Consider the following 20,230-nt stretch of genomic DNA (forward strand, 5'->3'; position numbering starts at 1 on the left):
CTCTGGGCTGCAGACAGAGAACAGAAGGATCCTGCCCCCACATGATACTTGGTTCCGGTGTTCTGATGGCTCTGTGAGTGTCCCTCTTGGGCCATGAATTTGAAGAGAAATGGTGGCCTTCCCTGTGCTCTCAGGTGTATAGGCACTCCTGGGAGACCATCTCCCTCCTGGTGGTATTTGTGTGTGTAAGTCTGTTGCACAAGATCCACTCTGGGCACAGACAGAGACTGGAAGACTCCTGTTCCAGGCAGCCCCTTGGATTCTGTGTCCTGAGGATTCTGGGCAGCTTCCTCTGAGCAGCAGTAGTGGTCCTACCTGTGCTCACAGTCCTATCCGCACTCCTGGGAGTCTCAGTCCCTCCCAGCGCTATTTGGCTATCCTCTCTTTGATCTTATTGAGTTATGAATTTCCTATTAAAGAGATATACTCAAATAATTATTTATTATTCATATATTTATAACCCAAATATAGTTCACATTAAGATTCAAAGTCATATCCCATGTTATATGCTTGCCTCAGGTTAATTTAAACTGGAATTTTCTTTTTTTTTACTTGTCTGTCTAGATTATATTCTATTGCTGTTGCTTTGTATTTTCTTATAGACTCTGACCTCCCTAAAGCTGTCTCTGCAGTGGAGTTTCTTGTATATTTGCAGATAGCACCATCCTATAACTCAGATGTCTCCCACCATATGTGCTTATTTACCCTCTACATCATGATCTAGGCTACTGTCCTCAGACTGCAATTTTTCATCCTCCTACCCTCTAACTTCTAGCAACACAAAAAAATCATACACATACACACACACACACACACACACACAGAGGCACAAACACATGCACACATACACATACACACACATATACATGCACACACCATTTTCAAGTTTAATTTTATAATATATATCTATTTAGCAATCGGGTAAAGGGTCATTAAAGCTTAAATTATTTCCAGAAAAAAAATTGAACATTGACATTGTAGATTCAATTTAACTTTTTTATTTGTTTGTGTGTTTATTTCTCATACTTAGGACATTTGTCTAATAGAGGTACTTTAAAAGTCAAATGGAATAATAAATAATGCATTTTATTAGGGAAGTCTATGAATAAACATTGTGAGAAATTAATTTGTAAATAAAGAAAACATTCAAAAATTTTAATGATTTATTTATATGTCAATTGGCAGGGCTTTTTTATTATAGTAATAAGTTTTTCCCCCCAAGGCTTCATTAAATGAGGTGTGTTGCAGGGAGGTAGGACTGAAAATGTATATATAAGATAAGGCTTTGACCTTGACCTTAACCTTGAAGAGGGAGGGTATTAAATGCATAAGAAGATGTCAAAAACTAGAATGATATGGTGCTTCTCAGAGGAGGAATGAAGAAAACATAACTTTTTTCCAACCCATATTGCTCAGGAAGGTTTTCTGTGGGAAGATGACCAAGTTTCTTTGGTAGAGGAAAAGACCATGGTCTGGTTAGTGTAGGAGAATATACAAGCCTACAAAGAGACAGAGGCCCTGATTAGCAAGCACACTGCTTATCACACAGGTTATAGCAGTGATTTTCAACCTCTGGGTTGATACCTTTTCAGAGGTTGAAAGAGCCCTTCACATAGGTGGCATTTCAGATATCCTGCATATCAGATATTTACATTATATCTTATAACAGTGGCAAAAAATAAAGTTGGGAAGAAGCAAGAAAAAATAACGTCCTGGTTGGAGGTTCATCACAGCATGATGAACTAACTGTATTAGGTAGTCAGTCACAGCATTAGAAAGGGTGAGAACCACTAAGCTTTAGGAATCTGAACTTGATCCTAGAAGCAAGCTATACAGAGCTATTGCAGAGTACTAGCCAGAGCTAAGAGTTAAAGAGATCACGTGCAAAACACATTGACATGAGAAAGGACGGGAGAGCTGCTGGACCCTCCCACAATTTGGTTCTGTGTAAACTGTCAACAGATTTGAACAGTGTGTACCAGGACTGTGTTTCAACATAATATAGACTTATCTCTTCACTTACCAATTCTCTGAAGATTCATCCTGATTTAAGCATTGATCAAGGATAAATCAACAAGTTTAACAGCAAACTTCCAAAACAAAACAAAACAAAAACAAAAACCAACAGTTAAACCAAGCAAGCATGCTAAAGCTATTTCAGGATGGATCAGCAAAGAGATGCTTGTAGCTTTCCATGATTTTAGTAGTTGCCTCTTCTGGAACGTTCTATACCCACAGATTTCTTCTTTTTGGAAAGCATTTTCAATACCTTGGATTAAATTAGAGGTGAGGAAATATGCAGATAAAGAGAAAGCATCCCTAGATAGATCGATCTTTTCTATGTCAAATATATATGTATAAACACCACACACACACACACACACACACACACACACACACACACACACACATATACACACACATCCAACCCATATTGTTCAGGAAGGTATTTTGTGGGGAGATAGCCAAGTATATTTGGCAGAAGAAAAGACCATGGTCTGGTTAGTGTAGGCAGATATACAAGTCTACAACGAAACACACATACACACACACACACACACATACACGTGTGTATGTATATATATGACTAGTACTAAACATCTGGTCAGCTGATTTCACATGTTTCAGAAAATCTGTAAGAACAAAAGGCCTTGTCTAGAACAAATCCCATACTGGCTTCTCAGTCCTGGGAACTAAACAGAGACACTGTTCAGGTGTGTGTGTGATGTCCCATGCATGCTGAGCAGCCAGAAGAGCATTAAAGGTACTGTCCACTGGTTCATAGTTAGGATGGATATTTTATGATCCATTTGTGCCATTTTTCTACTGTGGAAAAAGTCAACTGGCATTTCATTAGATTAACAGGGCACCAGGGACACAAATAAAAAAAGCATTTGGTTCATACTTGGGCCCTGTGAGAAGAGAGTATTTTTAAAGATCTGTAGGTGGTTCACTAACACAGGTAATTGAGTTTCAACATCTCTCCGGTGAGCCTTTCCACGAGGAGTTCTGTCATATGTTCAGCAAGGTGGAGAATCAAAAGGGAACCCTTTTAAGGAAGTATTGTCTCCTTTGCTGACTTGCTTAACGCTCCCTTTTATAGCAATCTTTCTTCTAACTCAAAAAAAAAAAAAGGGCAGCAGCAAATCCCATTTTTAGAGAAATAGCAAAGGTGTTAACAGTCCCACTTAAAGTAGGTGACAAAGATATTTCATGAAAGACCTGAGTGCTTGCTCAAGGCAGTGTGCTCAGCGATGACACCAGCGTCCCTCCCTGAATACGGGGAGGACAAATAGCTATCCTGGTAATTCTAAACATGTGTACCTGCCCTCCCCCTGCCATCCCGAGAGGATTTGCTCTCTCCCCTTATTGCAATCATATGCCTTTCAGTACAGGCTGGCTTTACCTTTTCATCTGCAGCAAGGCTAGGCAGCGTGAAGGGGTGCATTTAAAATTAGGCATCCTGTTTCTTGTCCTGATTTAATAAATCTGTAAGTGCTTTTCTGAAAGGAGGGAAAAGAGCAAAAAGTAAAACAATTAAAAAAAAAAAACAACTATGGGAGAAGGCATGGAACTGAGCACCCTAGCGGCTGCCCTGTTCTCATTTTTCTATCCCAGCACCGGTTCCCATTCATAAGTTCAAAAATATCTCTGGATGGTAGTGACTTGTCACTACAGGGTGGAAAGAGACACTGTTTAGTTCAGAGAGTAAGGTGATGGGGCCAGACCTTCCTAACAGCAGCTCTAGGGCTAGAATGGAGAACAAGTCTATGCTCAGGGTTTATAAAGGAGGAGATCAAAGCCCCACTGTTCTTCCTAAATGTGCAAGATGACAGGCAGCCATTCACACATAGCTTGTAGGCCTGACCACTTGGGCTGTCACAGCTTGGGTCTGCAGCCATCTTGCTGGGCCCTACAATGTCATCCATTCCCCTGGCTGGGAACAGAGCACAGTGGGCCTTTCATACCGTACTGACAAACTTCAATAAGCAAAGCCTTTACCCGTATGACCAAAACACTCACTTCCACGCTATACTTAACATCACTTGAAGCATAGAAAATTCACTGAAAGAAATATGTATTTGGAAAAAAATATTCTATTTGGAACAAAAGATTTGAAAAAATATTATTTCAGATAAATGCACTGAAAAAGAAAAACAAAGAAAGAAAGAAAGAAAGAAAGAAAGAAAGAAAGAAAGAAAGAAAGAAAGAAAGAAAGAAAGAAAGAAAGGAAAGAAGGAAAGAAGGCTTCAGGTTCTCAGGATCCCAACATATATTTAGGTAGAATCTCCCATTTTCATTCATTTATTAATACATTCATTTATTCTTCCACTTAATACATATTTAAAGAGTCATGGTGAGAGTGTAGGTTAGACTGTAGAGTGGAATAGGGTAATGAACACCACCACTGCCACCACCACCAACAACAACAATAACAGCAGCAGCAGCAGCAGCAACAACAACAACAGCAACAACAGCAACAATAACAATTCCTTTGCCTCAGAGAACCTACATTCTAGTCAGTGGAAGACAGAGGGAGGGTGCAGGAGCGAAGGAACACTTCAGATGTAGAAAGGCTCCCAGAGATGGGGGGGGGGGTGGGGAAGGAAGCAAAGAATAAGCACAATGTTCCTTGGGTGGGTGGGGCCTGTAGAGGCAGCAAGCAGTACTTGGGAACCTCAGTAAAGACATAAGGAAACTATAGAGACCGCCTGACCGATGATGTCAGGAGTCAAGAGAAGCACCCGATTTGCTTTCTCTTACATTGTCAGTTGGCACTGACACTATACATGGAGTTGTCTTCTATCCCATCAGAAGGCATGGCAGGTCCTGACAGGGTCACCATTCACACAAAATTTAGAGATCCCAACCCAGGATTCTAACTAAGAAGTTTCCAGATTAGGACTAGTAGTCATGATTGGTACTTGCCAGGATCCGTGGAGATCAGCAGATACCAGGCGATAGCTCCTTTGTATGTGTCATCCTTTGGAGAGCAGTCTGACTGTCTGACATATTTAAGAAAACAAGATAATAAATACAACCCAATGGTTTTCTTTAATATTAACATGAAGTAAACCAGTTTTTCCTCTCCCAATTTTCTTTATGAAATACCACCAAAGGCATCACTGGTGTTGCTTCCTGCGATGCAGGAACTCGGTAATCGTGCACAACGTGCACACTCTTGTTCAGCTGCTCAGCACATGGAAAATCCTCAGGCTTAGTCCCTTTAAAGCAGGAGAGTTTCCGCCAATATTTCTGTGCAGGGACTGCAAGGTACAAAGTACATCTGCTCAAGACAAGCACAGTAGGCAGAACCCAAGAGCCAACACGGCACTGCTGCATTGTGGAACATGTTCACATGCATTTCTTTGCCAGGTAGGTCCCCAAAAGTTCCTAAGTCCCGACGGGTGAATATCAATTTTGTGTGACTTAGTTTGGGGAGTCCTATCCTTCTGCATTCCATATGCTGAAAATCACACTTGCATGAAGGCTCCATCGGAAGCGGGAGTCTACTCCGAGGTCCTTGGAGCACCAAGAGCCAATTTCTGTGCCAACCAATCTTTCCTCGTCTCCTACTTCTGTCACTATGGCCCCTTCCTTTCATGTCTGTGTGCCCTTCCTGAGATAATTAACTCGTTATCTAATCCAGAAAATTCTTTTTTTTTTTACTTGCTTGGCTTCTTTGCTTTAATAAAACAAAGCTGAAATCTAGGCTTTGCATTTCAACTTCAACGTCCTGGACGAGACACTGGGAGGAGAGGTGGGTGTGGGGTGCTGGTTTCATGGCATGTGTTGAGCTGGCAGGAGCTAAGATCCCTAGGAGAAAGGATCTCTGTAAACTGACTGAGCTTCAGACTCCTGGCTTAGAGAACAGCTGCTCTGGGTTCTCGGTGGGGATGGCAGTGACCCCCAAGCACCCTGAGGGTGTGGCTGGAGTGCTGTGCATATTCCAGTCACTTCCTGCAACATTTGGCAGGCAGTGCCCAAGCAGCAGGGAAGGGGTTAGGGTGAGGGGGCCCAGTCATGCTTGCTGCAATTGTCCCTGATTGATGAGGCCAAAGGACTGTGGAATCTGCTTCCATTGAACGGAGTGCTGAGAGTGCTAGGCTGTGCTTGCATGTAAAAGATATAAAAGTTTGAACATGATCTTACTTTATGATGAGGAAAAATATCCCTACTTTTAATCTATTTGTCTTTTTAAAGGCAAAATGTAAATACCATATTTTTCCTATCATGGAAACTAAACAAAAGAAAAGAGTTTTAAATTATTCACAGAGGAAACAAATCAGGAATCCTGAATTAGACTGAAATATTTAAAGCAATGGCTCTATTCAACTTGCCAGTAACTTCTGCACATCCTGGAAAATAAAAAAATAAATAAATAAAAATTGTAATGGTCTCAAAGCTAGGAGAAAAATGACAACTTCTTTTAGCTGGAAAGCAAAATAAGCATTAATATTTCTTCACCTGGAGAGAAAGTTATTTTTTAAATTTGTAATTTAGTACTTTTCCTGTGATATTTAGACATCCATCATTTAAATACAGGAATGGATAGCTGCATCTCAGGACCTTGAGCTCTCCCTTGCTTCCTTCTGTTGGGTTTAGATTGACGTAAGTACGTGAAATGGTCCAAGACTGCTTTTCCTGTCGACTGTCCACTCACACTGTGCTACTGTGGTGCGGATTGTGCCCAGTTAGACTTTGGGTTTTTCTATAAATCTCCAAAGGCTGTAAACACCAGCAGTCCCCAGTGGCTTAACAACATCACCCCCCCCCCCCCCAACCACATAATTGCTAAATTGTGCATGTCAAATGGCTGCAGGATATTCTGTCCCATTTCCAGCAGGTTATCGAGGCAACTTGCTGGAGAATGGTGTTGTTTATGTGTCCTTTAAGTTGGAAACTCAAAGGTCAAGAGTGGCCAAAAGCGTTTTCAGTGAGTAACTGCTCCCTTTGCCCTGCTCCTTAACAGGCCTCTCCAGAGATCCTTACCATTACGATGAAATGTGAGTGTTTAGTTTCTAAGCCAAAGCTCACCCTTATTCCCTGACTTTATTGTCCTTAATCACAATGATTAGTCATTCCATATATTTATTAGATGCCTGTGCACAACTTAACGTGATAGTAGTGATACATTTTTCTCATAATGATTTTAAAGGCATTTTTAAAAAAAAATACGTATTTTAATGCTTTAAATTCAAGTACAAACAGTAATTAAATATCAAGTGTACAATAGTATTTAGCCTGAGTATGATAGAAGAGCCCTTATTTGTAGTGGGACAGAAATGTCTCTCCTTAATGAGAGAGTGCTTTTTTGTCTGATCTCTGAGCTGACTTAAAAGTAGGGAGTTTCAATTAATATCCTGTAACCCTGAGCCGTATGAAGCCATTTAGCAAGCAGTTCTGAATCTCTGCCCTTTCCCCGTGTTTTCTGAGAGTCACACTCTACAGCAGTCACCACTGGTTGTTCTAATGCTTAAACAGCCACTGCAAGATAAGACTTCATCTTGACAGCTGAATCAGTTGTACCAATTAATTACTAGGGAATAGTTTCCCGTTCCCAAAGTGAAGACTACAAAAAAATGTATCCCCAAATATGCTGCAACACTTAACTGTTCTCCTCAAATCATAACCTAAGATACCTTTGCGATGACAAGACTTGGAGCTCATGAATCCTGTACCCCTGGGAGGACAAGTATCCGGGAGAGGGACTTGAGTTTTCCAAGTGGGGGTTAGACGCAGATGACACACACACATATCTGATCAAACGTTTATGATGATGCTGCATATGTGATCTGTGGTCTTCCCGAAGAGGTTTCTGTTTCTTCTACCCCTTTTACTTAATTGAGGTGATATCATTACAAGAAATGTAGTTTATCCATGTAAAGGCAGAAGGAACAAAAGGACCCACTGATCCCCAGTCTGGGACGCTGCACTCAGATACAAAGATCTCAGCAGCATCTGAAACAAATGAAAGCAAAAGCAGATTGTCATCAAATCTTCAATTTTTTTCCACAAAAGTTTGATGCATATTTCTTTGGGGAATCGTTTGCAAATGATATATAAAATATGTGAAATACAATTGTAAACAGACATGCAATTTACCCAGGTTACAATCTGTTCCGTGATCTTTGTTCACTCTCGAGGAAAAAAAGAGACAGGGTATGCCATTTGGAACAGGATTGGGCTACAATAAATCTCATATTGAATTATTAGAACTGACATTATTAATATTTTTAATATTCTATGGCTTTCTCTTGATTCCTTGCATTCCATGTCTTTAGTAAACTCCAGGGCCTTAATCATTTTAAGATTGCCTGTGTTCTCAATAGCTGTTGTCTGGTATGCAGCACAACCTCTTTGAATGTCAATAAATATGCATGGCTACAAAGAGCGCTGTATCAGACCCTCGGATGTCTACAGCCTTAACTGCTATATGCAGTGTTTCTTACACTCTTGTTCGCTGAACACATGTTGCCCTGGGGTCTGAAACTGAGCTACCCTTGGCCTTTTGTGGCACTTAGGTCTTTTTCTTTCAGCAAAGGCAGGGCACGGTGGGGGAGAGGTGAACAGGGAAAGGCGGGGGCAGAAAGGGCCGGCTGGGAAGACAGAAGAAAGAAAAACTCCTGTGGACTGCTAGTTGTCAGAGCATGGGAAAATCGAATGACGGTTCCCCCAAAGTGTGCCCTTCCACCTTGCTTCACCCACCCGGCCACCAGTCACTGACCAACGCTGCACCGTGACTGCTCCTCACTTTGAGGTCCGCGGGTGTCAGAGCCCTGACTGACAGCACATTTTGAAACTGAGTGTGGGACATTGTCCCGCACTAGCCATGCAGAAAGCCGAGGGGCTGCACTCAGGGCCCAGACTCACAACACAGACCAGTTCTTTCTAGGTGGTCAGCCATGGAGCACTGTCCTGAGCATTGTTTCTATGGATGTTTCTTGCTACAGAATTGCTGGAGTAGAAACGCAGGATGAGAGGCTAGCGGCAGCATGAGAACTGGAAAACATTAGACATATCTGTTTTTACTGGGGACTGTGCCTTTCGCATGCTGCCGCTCCTGCGGGGAAACACCTCAGCCCTTGTAAATACTTAAGCAGTGCTGTATAATGTTCCAAGCCAGGCAGTTTTATCCTGTTATTAAGAGGTATAGCTAGGATAAGCCATATGCTGGCCTTATTTAAATGGAGAAGAGTTTTAAGGCAAAATAAGAGATTGCAGCTGGTAGCTACAGTAGTTTACTATTTCTGAACAGCTCTTTAGTATATGGTATTTTAATTCATCCCACAGATTCAAATTGGACTTTGTGTACACTAGGATATACTGTATACTGCTTGGAGTAATGCTGGCTTGCTAAAATTGCAATGTAGATTGAAGCAAAAGAGGCAGCTTTGCCGTTTCTTAAGTCTATTCAAGCATTTCCCACAGAATGGAAACGCTGACAGGCCAGCTACCTCCGCATACGCGGACTCTGCAAGCGTGCGTAGTTGCAGCCGTCTACTTTGCTAAGTAGAGAATGGGTAATTAGTATTGCTCAGGCTGTTAGAAAGATGCGCACTATTCTCACTGTACAAAGAATGCTGATTTTTTTTTTCCGGGGGTTTATAATCAGGCCAGAAAAAGAAAATGCAGCGGATAAAATTGGGACCTAAGTCTCACTCTTGGGCAATCTTATTTTCATTTAAGAAAAAGAAAAAAAGGAAAAAAAAAAAAAACCCTGAAGTAAAGCGGAGTAATCAGAGCTGTGCTCAGCTGAAGAAATCTACAGAATGACCAGTACCTCAGTCCTCCTCTGTCTGCACCTTGAATTTGTTTTCATTCTCGTATTTCACTGGAAACACAATGTTTTGCGTACTATTTGTTTGATTTTTCACAAATACTGAAGAAAAGGGTACTTTGCTCAACATTTATGGAACTGATCAAAGAAAACTCCGTGTGTGTTGTGCATATCAGATTGGCCCAGTATGTTGGGCTCTCCCACAGGCCCTCAGCTGCCTTGGTCTGCCAGAATTTTCTGCCTCTGGTATTGGTGGTCAGGTTGTGTTGGGTTTCTTTATTAATACTCTGCTAAGCCAAGGCAAACCCTACTCAGGCTACTCTGCCCCTGAAAGCAATTAACCTGTAACATGAGCTCTCACATCTCTGTGCACAGCAGAGGACCAACAAAGATCTGCCACTTGGCAGAGTGACAAGTTTTAATCCTCTCTCAGTAGAACTCTCGGGAGGATTTTTAGCACATGGACATTGCTGAACAGACATGTTCCAAATGCCCTGGTATGATACACTGGATTGATTCCAAACATGGGAAGCCAGGGCAGACAACTAACAATGGCCTACACACAATCCTTCACAAACTCCGTTTAGTCTAAATATTCCATGACTTCAATCCCAGGCATGTCCTACTGAGAACATATAGAACCCTTGGATAAAAACATACAGCAAATGAGTTAGCTTAGAGAGAGAAAATGAAGCCACTAGTAAATAGTAAATCATTTCAGTAAATAGAATCATTTACATTTTAAATTTTTACTTACCTTTTAATTAGTTCTTCCTAGAACCAAACCACTTGTGAAATCATTGTGCCCATCCTGCTTTGCCAACAACCCTTGACTAGACCATGTTTAGTCATGTCTTCATGCAAGCATTCTCGTTTGACCGCCATCTTGCAACAAACGCTTATGGACATGCCTTGGGTTGAGCTGGCTTTATATACCACTGCCTCCTGAAACAAGAATTGAGTATGTTTGTATTTATTTTATAATATTGATTTCTTAGCTACATTTCATAGGAAAGGGCTTTCTCTGAGCCTCCCCCCACCCCCATTGTAATGGAACCAAACTTTTTCCCCCACCAAAGCCATGATCTGCTTCGGACAGCTTCCCTCTCTCTTAGATTCTGAGCTCAATAAGTGATTTCTGATAGGAGGGATTTATGGCATTGGCAAACTAATAGTGAAAAACTCCCCACTTGATAAAATCCAGGCATTTTGCTCATCTGTATCATCATTTCAGAGAAGAAAATTTTGCTTCTCCTTCTTTTATCTCATTTTCTCCACCTTCACCTACACCAAAATGAAAACAAATCAAAAAGGGCTCTCAATTACTTTAATAGTAAATAAATATCTTTACTGGGCTGTGTGGATCTTAGGGAATGATATTTCTCAGTTTAATTTCTCAGATCTGATCAAGATATTCTGAAAGCCGTGTGTTTTCCTTTATGATATATTTTGCTTCTAACTCAGTTAGTTTACTTGGAAATTTAGTCCCAACTCAAAGGGACTAACGTGCTGATTTGACACTTTTCATTCTGGTAATAAAATGAGATATGCATGTGTCTTGGACCAACATGTGTGTCTTGCCACAGCAGCAGCAGTGATCACCTCTCTTCTCTACTATGTATCATCCAGACAGCAATGATCAGAGAACACACACAAAACAATTCACTCTATAGGAGACCTTAGCAACTTTTAATGGGGATATAACCTTAAAATGTAGGCCTCAGGAGCTGATGGGCCAGCTTCAGTCCTTTTGTTACTATGCTATAAAGCAGGAAGTAGTACTCAAGGCTTCTGGAGTGACGACTGACCCTATGGTTACAGTGTGCAATTGAAAGCACGTGGAATGCCAATGCTCACAGTAAAAGGAACGTGCTTGTAGAGGGAGTGAAATAAAGAGCTAGAAAAGAAATAGGGTGAGTAAGACTTTCCAGACATTGAATGAAGAGATGAGGAGGAGCCATGGGCTCAGATGAGGCTGAGCCCAGCAACGTGACATACAGATGAATTCCACATGTACATACATAAGGAGTGTCCCTCTCAGTGAGGGCTGCTACAGGCAGAGGTTACTCTCACCTATTTCATTTAGCAATGTTAAGCATCAACAATGAAAGGGCGAATTGAAGACTTCTGAACTTTCCTGGCTTAGATTTCTGTAAGATCATGTGATTGACGGGCCAAACTTTCATCTGTTCAATATTGTATTATTTAAGAACTGCTACCATGGTGTCACTCCCTGCTCCATCAATTCCCAAACAAGAGACAATTTATAAAACAAGCAATGAGAGTCAAGTGCCTGTCTCCTTTTCTTTTTAGGCAATGCTCTATCTCAGTCAAAACCAGAGTGGCTTCCTTTCTCAGTGATTACTATGGTAAGACCTGGACTTCAGTGGGCATGTTTATCAGCTTCTTTAAGGGCAAACCTACATGAGAGTTTCACATCTCCTGTATTTGAGGCAACACTTACTGAGAGTCCTGTTACATGCATAAAATGAAAAGAGCAGGCAGACCTGAGTCTGTGCAGAGCACCCGATGTTCTGGCATGTTTTGCCATGTAAGACACAGAAGCAGATCTTGTTGGGCAAGCATAGCTTCCAAAGGAGAAATGATTCAGCCCTAAATACTTTGAAAGAAGCCTTCTCTACAGGAAGATTAGTTTAAGGGCTGGAAAAAATGTTTTCTGATTCAATGATTAGTAAAGGGAGAACATATTTGAAAGTCTATTTTTCATTTAACACTATTAAACGGTCCAGCTTCATGCATCTCATGTTTAATTTGAAAGCTTCCGGTATTTGAGATGTGATGGCCCAAGGATTGACACCTACTGCCAACCTTTGGACATGCCTACATTTCAGGACAAGAGGAAATATAGCCCATCACTTTAGTGAGCAGGAAAGAGCCCATTAGTTGAGGAGAAAAGAAAAAGATCAAATTTAGTTGAATTACTTTCTTGGGGTAAAATATTGTGCCCAAACCATCATATTTGACCATTTCCTCAACAACAGAGTGTCCTGAAGAAGGAAGCCTCTGTAGACCCTGTGCTCAATTCTGTCATTTCTGATGCTCATGAGACCCCAGGTGGCATGTACACAGGAAACACTATAGGGTTCACTGGTCCTCAGAGAGATCTCTAGCTACTCTGTGGTGGGGTTAGCTATTCTAACAGTATGCACTGTTTGAACACATATATTTACTTCTATGTCCCTAGTCCCATTCTGCTGTATACATGAGTATGTTCTATTAATGTCTTCATATCAGTAGATATGTGCTTGTCAAACCACTGAAAATTATTCAGTCACTATATATTTTTTTCTTTCTTTGGTTTTCCAAGACAGGGTTTCTCTGTGTTTATCCATGGCTGTCCTGTAACTCACTCTTCAGATGAGTTGACCTTGAACTCACAGATATCTGCTTGCCTTTTCCGCCTGAGTGCTGGGGATAAAGGCATGTGCCATCACACCCAGTCAAAGTGTAAGTCTTAAACAAAAATCACTAGGTTTAAATTTCCAGAATGATCTAGAACATTGAGTTGAAAAGATATCTTAACTGCTAAAAGCATCTATGAAATGCAGTAACAGATCTTCCTGTTGTTAGTCTCTGGCCAGAAGACATGGTTGTTCACCTACCTCATAAGTAGCAATAACTCATGCTTCTATCTTCAGAGCAGACAGCCATGCATTTCAAGGGACATAACCACTGCAGAAGAAACCTACAGAAGCTCCATCATAAAATCCTTTCTGCTACAACAGAAACTCACAACAGCAACTGTCATTTCTAAGCTCTTACAGACACAAGGTTTCTCTGATGAGTCCTAACTATTTTAGCATGACGAGATTTAGTGATTTCAAATTTTAGTTTGTTCTGCCTGATTCTGTTGTGTTTATCTCCATACTTAGTAATCGTTAAAGACAAGGCGATCTCAAGGGTTTTTCTTGCATTTTCCTGTATATTAAAATAGCAACACTTTCTGTGACTTTGGCCATCTTTGTCTCCTTCTTCTTAATCTCAGAATCAATGGTGAAATGTGCCAGGGGGAAAATAACACCATACAGTGTCACCAACATTTCGAATTTTCCTATTGGAGCTCTCATGAGACCTGATATCTTGACTGCAGTTCTGAAGGAGACATTTCAGAAATCCGGTGAGCTCCCTGTCATCTGATGTCGAAAATGAAATAACTCTAAGCAAATGTATCAATTCCCACTTTACAAATTGCAGGATAAAACTCTTATTTCCCTGTTTCGCCTGTAAATATCACATTGAGCATGTCTGACTTTGAGCTTTGCTCTTGCAGACCAAGTTGTGAAGAACAGGTTCTGTGGTGTATTTGTAAATAAGATCTTCGTTCATTTGGAGAGGCAGAATATCTTCTCTTGGTATGGGAAGGAATGTAAATTGTCTACAGATGGCTTCTGTTATAGGTTATAAGGGTGGGGGGAGGCCATAGAGAAACATTTACTTTAAAGAGCAAAAGACAGCCCACCCTTGTTCATTTCAATACAATAAACAGTTACATTTCTCAGTTTAAATATTTGGAAATCAGATCCGGAACACATGTCCTTTGTTCCTAATTCAAAAAAAGTGGTAGTTTTGTTTAAAATTTTTGTTTGCCATTAGTCTATGCAATCTGTGTTGCGGCAGATGCATGACAAGCCCTATTAAAATACAATAAAGGAGCACCCCGGGTGCTTTATTAAAAGTAGAACAGAGAGAATATTTTGATGCCAAAGAATCATAATCTTCGAAGTTGGTTTTCTAAAAAGTAATTGGAATCAATGGGTTAATTGTTTTTAGACCACTTATAAGTAAATATTATTAGGAAACTATTTTAATTACTATACTTTATGTGGCCCAAATGTAAGCATTTATTAATACAAACCAAGCACTCATTACAAATTTGCACAGAAAATGATAAAATATTATGTATGAAATGAAGCATTAGCATGGACCATTAAGTCCTCTATTTTCATTTAATTGAATTTGTCAGTAGTACCCTCTTTAACTGAAAACCAGTCATAACCACAAAATTAAATAATAATTAAAGAAACAACTATTGAAAGAGTAGCTTGGGAACTAAGGTGCCATTTAACCAAAACATAGCAATTTAATGTAAATTGCAGAGCATGTAGACACAGTTCTGAAAACGATGCTTCCTGGGCTCCCATGGATGTCTTCGTGAATGATTCCACTTTACACACTTGATGGCCTAATCCGAGGACCTGTCTGCTTCCCAAAGGGTGGGAAATCTGCAAAGGCCCGTACACCTCTCTCTACTGTGAGAAGACCACAAAGGTAATATAAAACACACTAACTTTTTCTTAGCTTCTTGATAATCTTGGACTACTAATATGTGCATTGACATACAGACCTAGGAGTATGTGTCTCCTTCATATTCCCATAAGTCACAGAGCAAACCGTCTATATGACAATATACTATCAAAGCTATGACTACAGCACACTTGACATTTTGTATGTACAAGCATGCACTCTTACCTGAGACTTTTGTTTTACTGCTTAATTTAAAAAAAAAAATATTGTTTATAAGCTCCTGACTTAAAAATTCTAATCCAAGGCACAGTTTACACTGCCAAAAACCTTGGTTTCACTATATGTGCATGTGTGTACATGTGAACATTTATTCACATTTATTTATTCTTGCTAGCTGCTTCCATCCTCTGCAGGTCATTTTTTATGCTGTCTAGACAGGCTCCATGTTGCACAGCCAGCAGGGGGAGATAGGATTTAAGGAAATAACAAACTGCGCTTCAAGAAAGCAACTAGTTTAGGAGACAAACAAACAAACAAACAGAATTTGTCAAGGCATCGAGTGGAGTACCTCTATCGCATATGGGGTAGGTGTGGATGTCACATATCATGTAGGCTGCCAAATGGAATTTTTGTGCAGATCCATTGAAGGTCTAGGTTTGAAGTCCTGCACACAGATGCCTTAGTTATTAGCCACACACTTGGCAGCGCTTCCCAATAGAGAAAGTGTGAATCTATGAATCTGAATCTGAGAATCAATTTACACAGGACAAAAATCACAGCATTTACATACACATACTCATGTACTCAGAGAAAACAACACTCACTGTTGCAGCTTCCTATTGCTAACAAACGGGGCACTAGCAGGTAGAGATCGAGGAACGATAACCATACCAAGCATAGAAGAATTTCAATATTTAAAATGTAATCATTATAATGCATATAACTTAAATTGCATTTGTCATAATATATTTGTGACTCACATACATGTGTAAATCAAGCGCTGTGAACACGCGCTCCTGGGCTCCTGAGTGAGAATTATTTTTGCTTGAAAATGATCAAGCTTATGATTTGGAAGAAAACACTCTCCTTTTATACTAACCAATATCATTTTCATAATCATAATTTAACCAGGAAGAAAGTTCACTGGCTCTGTCTAATGACGTTAATATGTTCCTAGTCTGCCGTTAGCGAGAAGTGGCCCAAAACAGGAAAGTCAAGTTTGACATTTTACTGAATGAAGCTAACCTTGTCACTACCGAAAAGGGACATTTTAAAGCCCACCTTGCATCCACAAACTGATTCCCAGCCAGAACACGTGCACATGCTCTATTTAATGTGAAAGTCAACCAATTTCAAGACAAAATGTCTACACCCATACTACAGAGTGAAAACAAACAGCGTGTTAGTAATTCTATCTGGGCATAAATGGCAGTTACATAAGTTGTATGGATTTTGTTTTGTTCCTGTAGGATGATACGCAAGAAAACTTTCAAACTTGCACTGTTAGAGTTTAAAACAGGCATTCCCCACTGGGCTAGCGATTATCTCTTATAACTGGAAACATGAGTATGCAGAAGTTTGCCTTTCCACATCCAAGCTGGCTCTTCCCACGTCGCTTCTCAAGGATTTCATTACAGACAGCCATTTAAGGCAAGGGCAGAATTTGAGAGTAAATTCAATTTCAAAACTCTTGTCAATCCTGCTACATACAGGCATGCATGCATGCACATACATGAGTACACACAGATGCCTCTTAAACTCTGATGTGACTTTGCTATAATCTTTCAGTTTTTTGAGTGTTTGTAATTAAAATGTTTGATGATTAATAATTGTGCATGCTTATGACAATTAATTCATATTTGGTCTGTGTATATATTGTACAAATAGTTGGTCAAGGTTTTTAAGACATCTGGTAACACATTTTTGTGTGTGATAAAAATATTAAATTCATGTTTATAAATTTTGAAACATATCATAAACTATGATAGGCAGTACAACAACTCACAAAAGTTTGTGTTTATAATCTTGACTGAATGACTTTATTTTGATCATGAATACATTTATCAACTCCTCCACCCCCAGCCACTGATAACCACCAACCTATTCAGCTTCTTTGAATCAAACATTTTAAATACTTTGTATAGAAATATCATACCATATAAAATTTTTCTGTGCCAGTTTTATTTGACTTGATGTATTTTCCTCTCTCATCCAAGTAGTCATGAATAAAAGAATATAATTCTTCTTACAGGCTGTATAGTATTCCATTGTGCATATATGTTTGTGTGTGTGTATGTGTGTGTGTGTGTGTGTGTGCATGTGTGTCACATCCATGCTTCTCATATTCATTCCTCTATTGATGGATACTTATATTGATTTCATGATTCCATGTCTAGGCTATTGAGAATAATTCTGAAATGAACATGAGACTGCAGATGTCTCCTTGACATCCCGATTTAATTCATTGGATATGTACCCAGAAATGGGATTACTAGACCATATGGCAATTCTGTTTTTAGTTTCCAGTATTCCAATTTTATTTTCTATCCAGCCCATACGTAGTACCTGACTGATCTCAAGAGAATAATTCAGAAGTGTAGCAACTGAGAGCTGTGAAGCTCCAGCCTCGAGGGTTATTATAGAGACTGGAACTCACCTTCATACATGGCCTTGAACCTGCTCTGTTCTGACCCTCTCACTTTCAGACTCTGGGTCAAATTCATTTCAGAGAGAAAGACTGCAAAAGACTTTAGCTAAAATATCCTTCTCTAACTAAAATATTTAATTCCTCTGAGCCCCTGAATATTTTATCATATATAGATCAAACTGAGATTCATAGAATTTAATGTGGAGACTTGCGCTATTTTTATGTCTCGGAGATGCTGATTTTGTTCTCCTACAATATCAATACACTTCCTTTTAAATCCACAGCACTTGGTTCTCTCATGTAATCCTTCACCCTGCATGCCTGTCCAGAATCGTCCCCTGTTTTGGACAGAACGACATGACTAACTTGACTGCTACAACTGATTTTCAGAACTGAAATAGAAACATATGCTATAAACCTCACTGTCTGGGGATCTATGAATATAACATCGGTATGTCAACGTGGCCATCTTCCAGGACTGTAAAAGAATGGGATAAATGTTGTTGGGCCATAGTTTATCAGAACATTTGAGAGGATTATATCAACATTTTATGTTTTCACTGGGAGCAAGGCAATCTCTTCAGTGCTGGCATTTAGAATGCGGATTCAGAAGTCTCCGAGAGTTGCCAGAAAAAGTCCAATCTCAGAGGGAGACCCAGATGATAGGGCACTAATCAGAAATGCATCATTCCCGCCAGATGGTCTGGATCTCGCCGCGATACACAGCCTGAAGAATCGCGAGAGCTGTGAGGCGCAAACTGACATTTCCATTCTAGGTTCGACCATGGATGGAACCTGAACATAACAAAAGTCTCCTAGTCTATTGAGTTAATCCAGACCCAGGTTGATGGGGACACCGTCTCCACACAGGAATCTTTTCAAATTCTGCACCCTAGAGTAGCTCCTGAAAGTTCTGATATTTACCTGTGGCTGACTCGAGTTGGTTACATAACCATGCCCATGCTGAAGGCATGGAAGAAGTCCAACCTACCGTGTGCCCAGAAGGATTAACAGGTCAGTTGAGTACACTGTCTCTCAATGAAACCACTGGGAATAAAGTGAACGAAATAGCCCTGCGCTTCTTTATAAAAAAGGAATATTTTGATAAAGTTTCTTTTTGTTTTGTTTTTTAGTTTTTGTTGTTGTTTTTATATTTGTATAAGTCTTATGTTTATAAGTGCTTGTTCTCATGTTTATCTGTTAACCATGTGGATGTCTGGTGCCCAAAGTGGTCAGAAGAAGGGATTAGATGATTCAGAACTGAAGTTACAAACTGTTGTGAGACTTCATGTGGAAGATGGGAATTGAACTCAAATCCCTTGCAAGAGCACCAAATGCTCTAAATTGTTGAGCCATATCTCCAGCTCCAAAATGAATAATTTTTATGGTGTAAGTTATTTCTTTTAATCAGTTCCTCAACTAGAATTTTAAAACTCTTTCAAAAAAGCATTTGCATAATTAACTGAGAACTTTAAAAGTCTGTAGTGTTAAAGAAATAATTAGCATCCCCCCTCCCATAAGCCTTCACTTCATGTCTAGAGTCACTCAGCATGCTCATATGTGCACCATATTGTCACACGCTGCAGGGCTGGTCTGCCGAACTTCTAGTAAACATAAATTAATTAACTTCCATCATACGTGACCAGTGAGTCATGTGAAATCTTGGCTGCATTTCATCCTCTGGAAGATGTTGGCCTTGGTGCAGGTCGTTTCCATGTTTTTATCCTGTCTTTTAAGACCTCAGTCTCCCTCGTTGTGATGTGCCTGCGTGTGATGGTGAAGAGCTCCCACTGTGTGTGGAAACTGAAGACTTGAGCATCAGGACCCACTGTCTCACCAGTGACCCACCTTTCTCTTCAATACAACAACCAGGATGTATTAAATGGAACCAAAGAACACTTCAGGCACCATTGACATTAATGTAGATAGATCATATGAGGAAAAGACTAGAAAAGACAAAGACTAAACAGGAAGAGAAATACTGGAGCATGGACGGTCAATACACTATCAAAAACTCTGAATGAGCAACGTCCCAACAGGGCAGGACAACCTGTTGAAAATTCCAGTCTCTAAAGGAAAGTGCTACTTCCATTTACATGTTCTCAATAACCTTGGCAACCAACTCATGGAGCAACAGAATCCAACCCAACTTAACAACAATTAAAAAAAAATCATTTAGGTTTTTATCTGGCCCCCATTTATAATTATAGTCACCACTTTGTTGAGAAGGTTTACAGAAGCAATGTCCACCTCTGAAGCATTCTGTTCCTTAGTGTCCCTCACCATGGTTTCTTGCAAATGACTGAGGCCTTCTAGATAAAAGCTCCTGTAGGTGAGACGTAGGAGGCTTCTTGAGTTCTGGAGATACCAATGACTGCCTGTTGTAATTGTAGTTGGCCTCCTGTGATTCTCTTGAGGTGACATGTCACCATTATATAGTATATATTAGACAGTATATAGTATATAGTATGGTTGCTTTAAAAGGTATCAAACTTTAAATTAATACAATCATCTAATTCAAGTGTCCCAACACATGG

At 40.0% G+C, this 20,230-nt stretch overlaps 1 long non-coding RNA gene across 10 annotated transcripts in view; it reads left to right on the plus strand.

Moving 5' to 3' along the window:
- Gm29260 overlaps positions 1–20,230 on the plus strand; it is a 196,577-nt gene that overhangs the window by 139,440 nt on the left and 36,907 nt on the right. For 5 of the 10 annotated variants that reach the window (XR_003947784.1, XR_003947783.1, XR_003947782.1 and 2 more), the window contains 4 exons: positions 12,095–12,150; positions 13,110–13,249; positions 13,788–13,919; positions 14,899–15,070. This is a non-coding gene — a long non-coding RNA (predicted gene 29260). Of the gene's footprint in view, positions 1–4,609; positions 5,377–12,094; positions 12,151–13,109; positions 13,250–13,787; positions 13,920–14,072; positions 14,155–14,898; positions 15,071–17,977; positions 18,708–20,230 lie in introns of those variants that run through there. The other 5 variants (XR_373356.1, XR_373361.1, XR_003947789.1 and 2 more) reach the window with 4 other exon arrangements.

This window comes from Mus musculus, chromosome 1, assembly GCF_000001635.26.
Source record: "Mus musculus strain C57BL/6J chromosome 1, GRCm38.p6 C57BL/6J".
Lineage (NCBI taxonomy): Eukaryota > Metazoa > Chordata > Mammalia > Rodentia > Muridae > Mus > Mus musculus.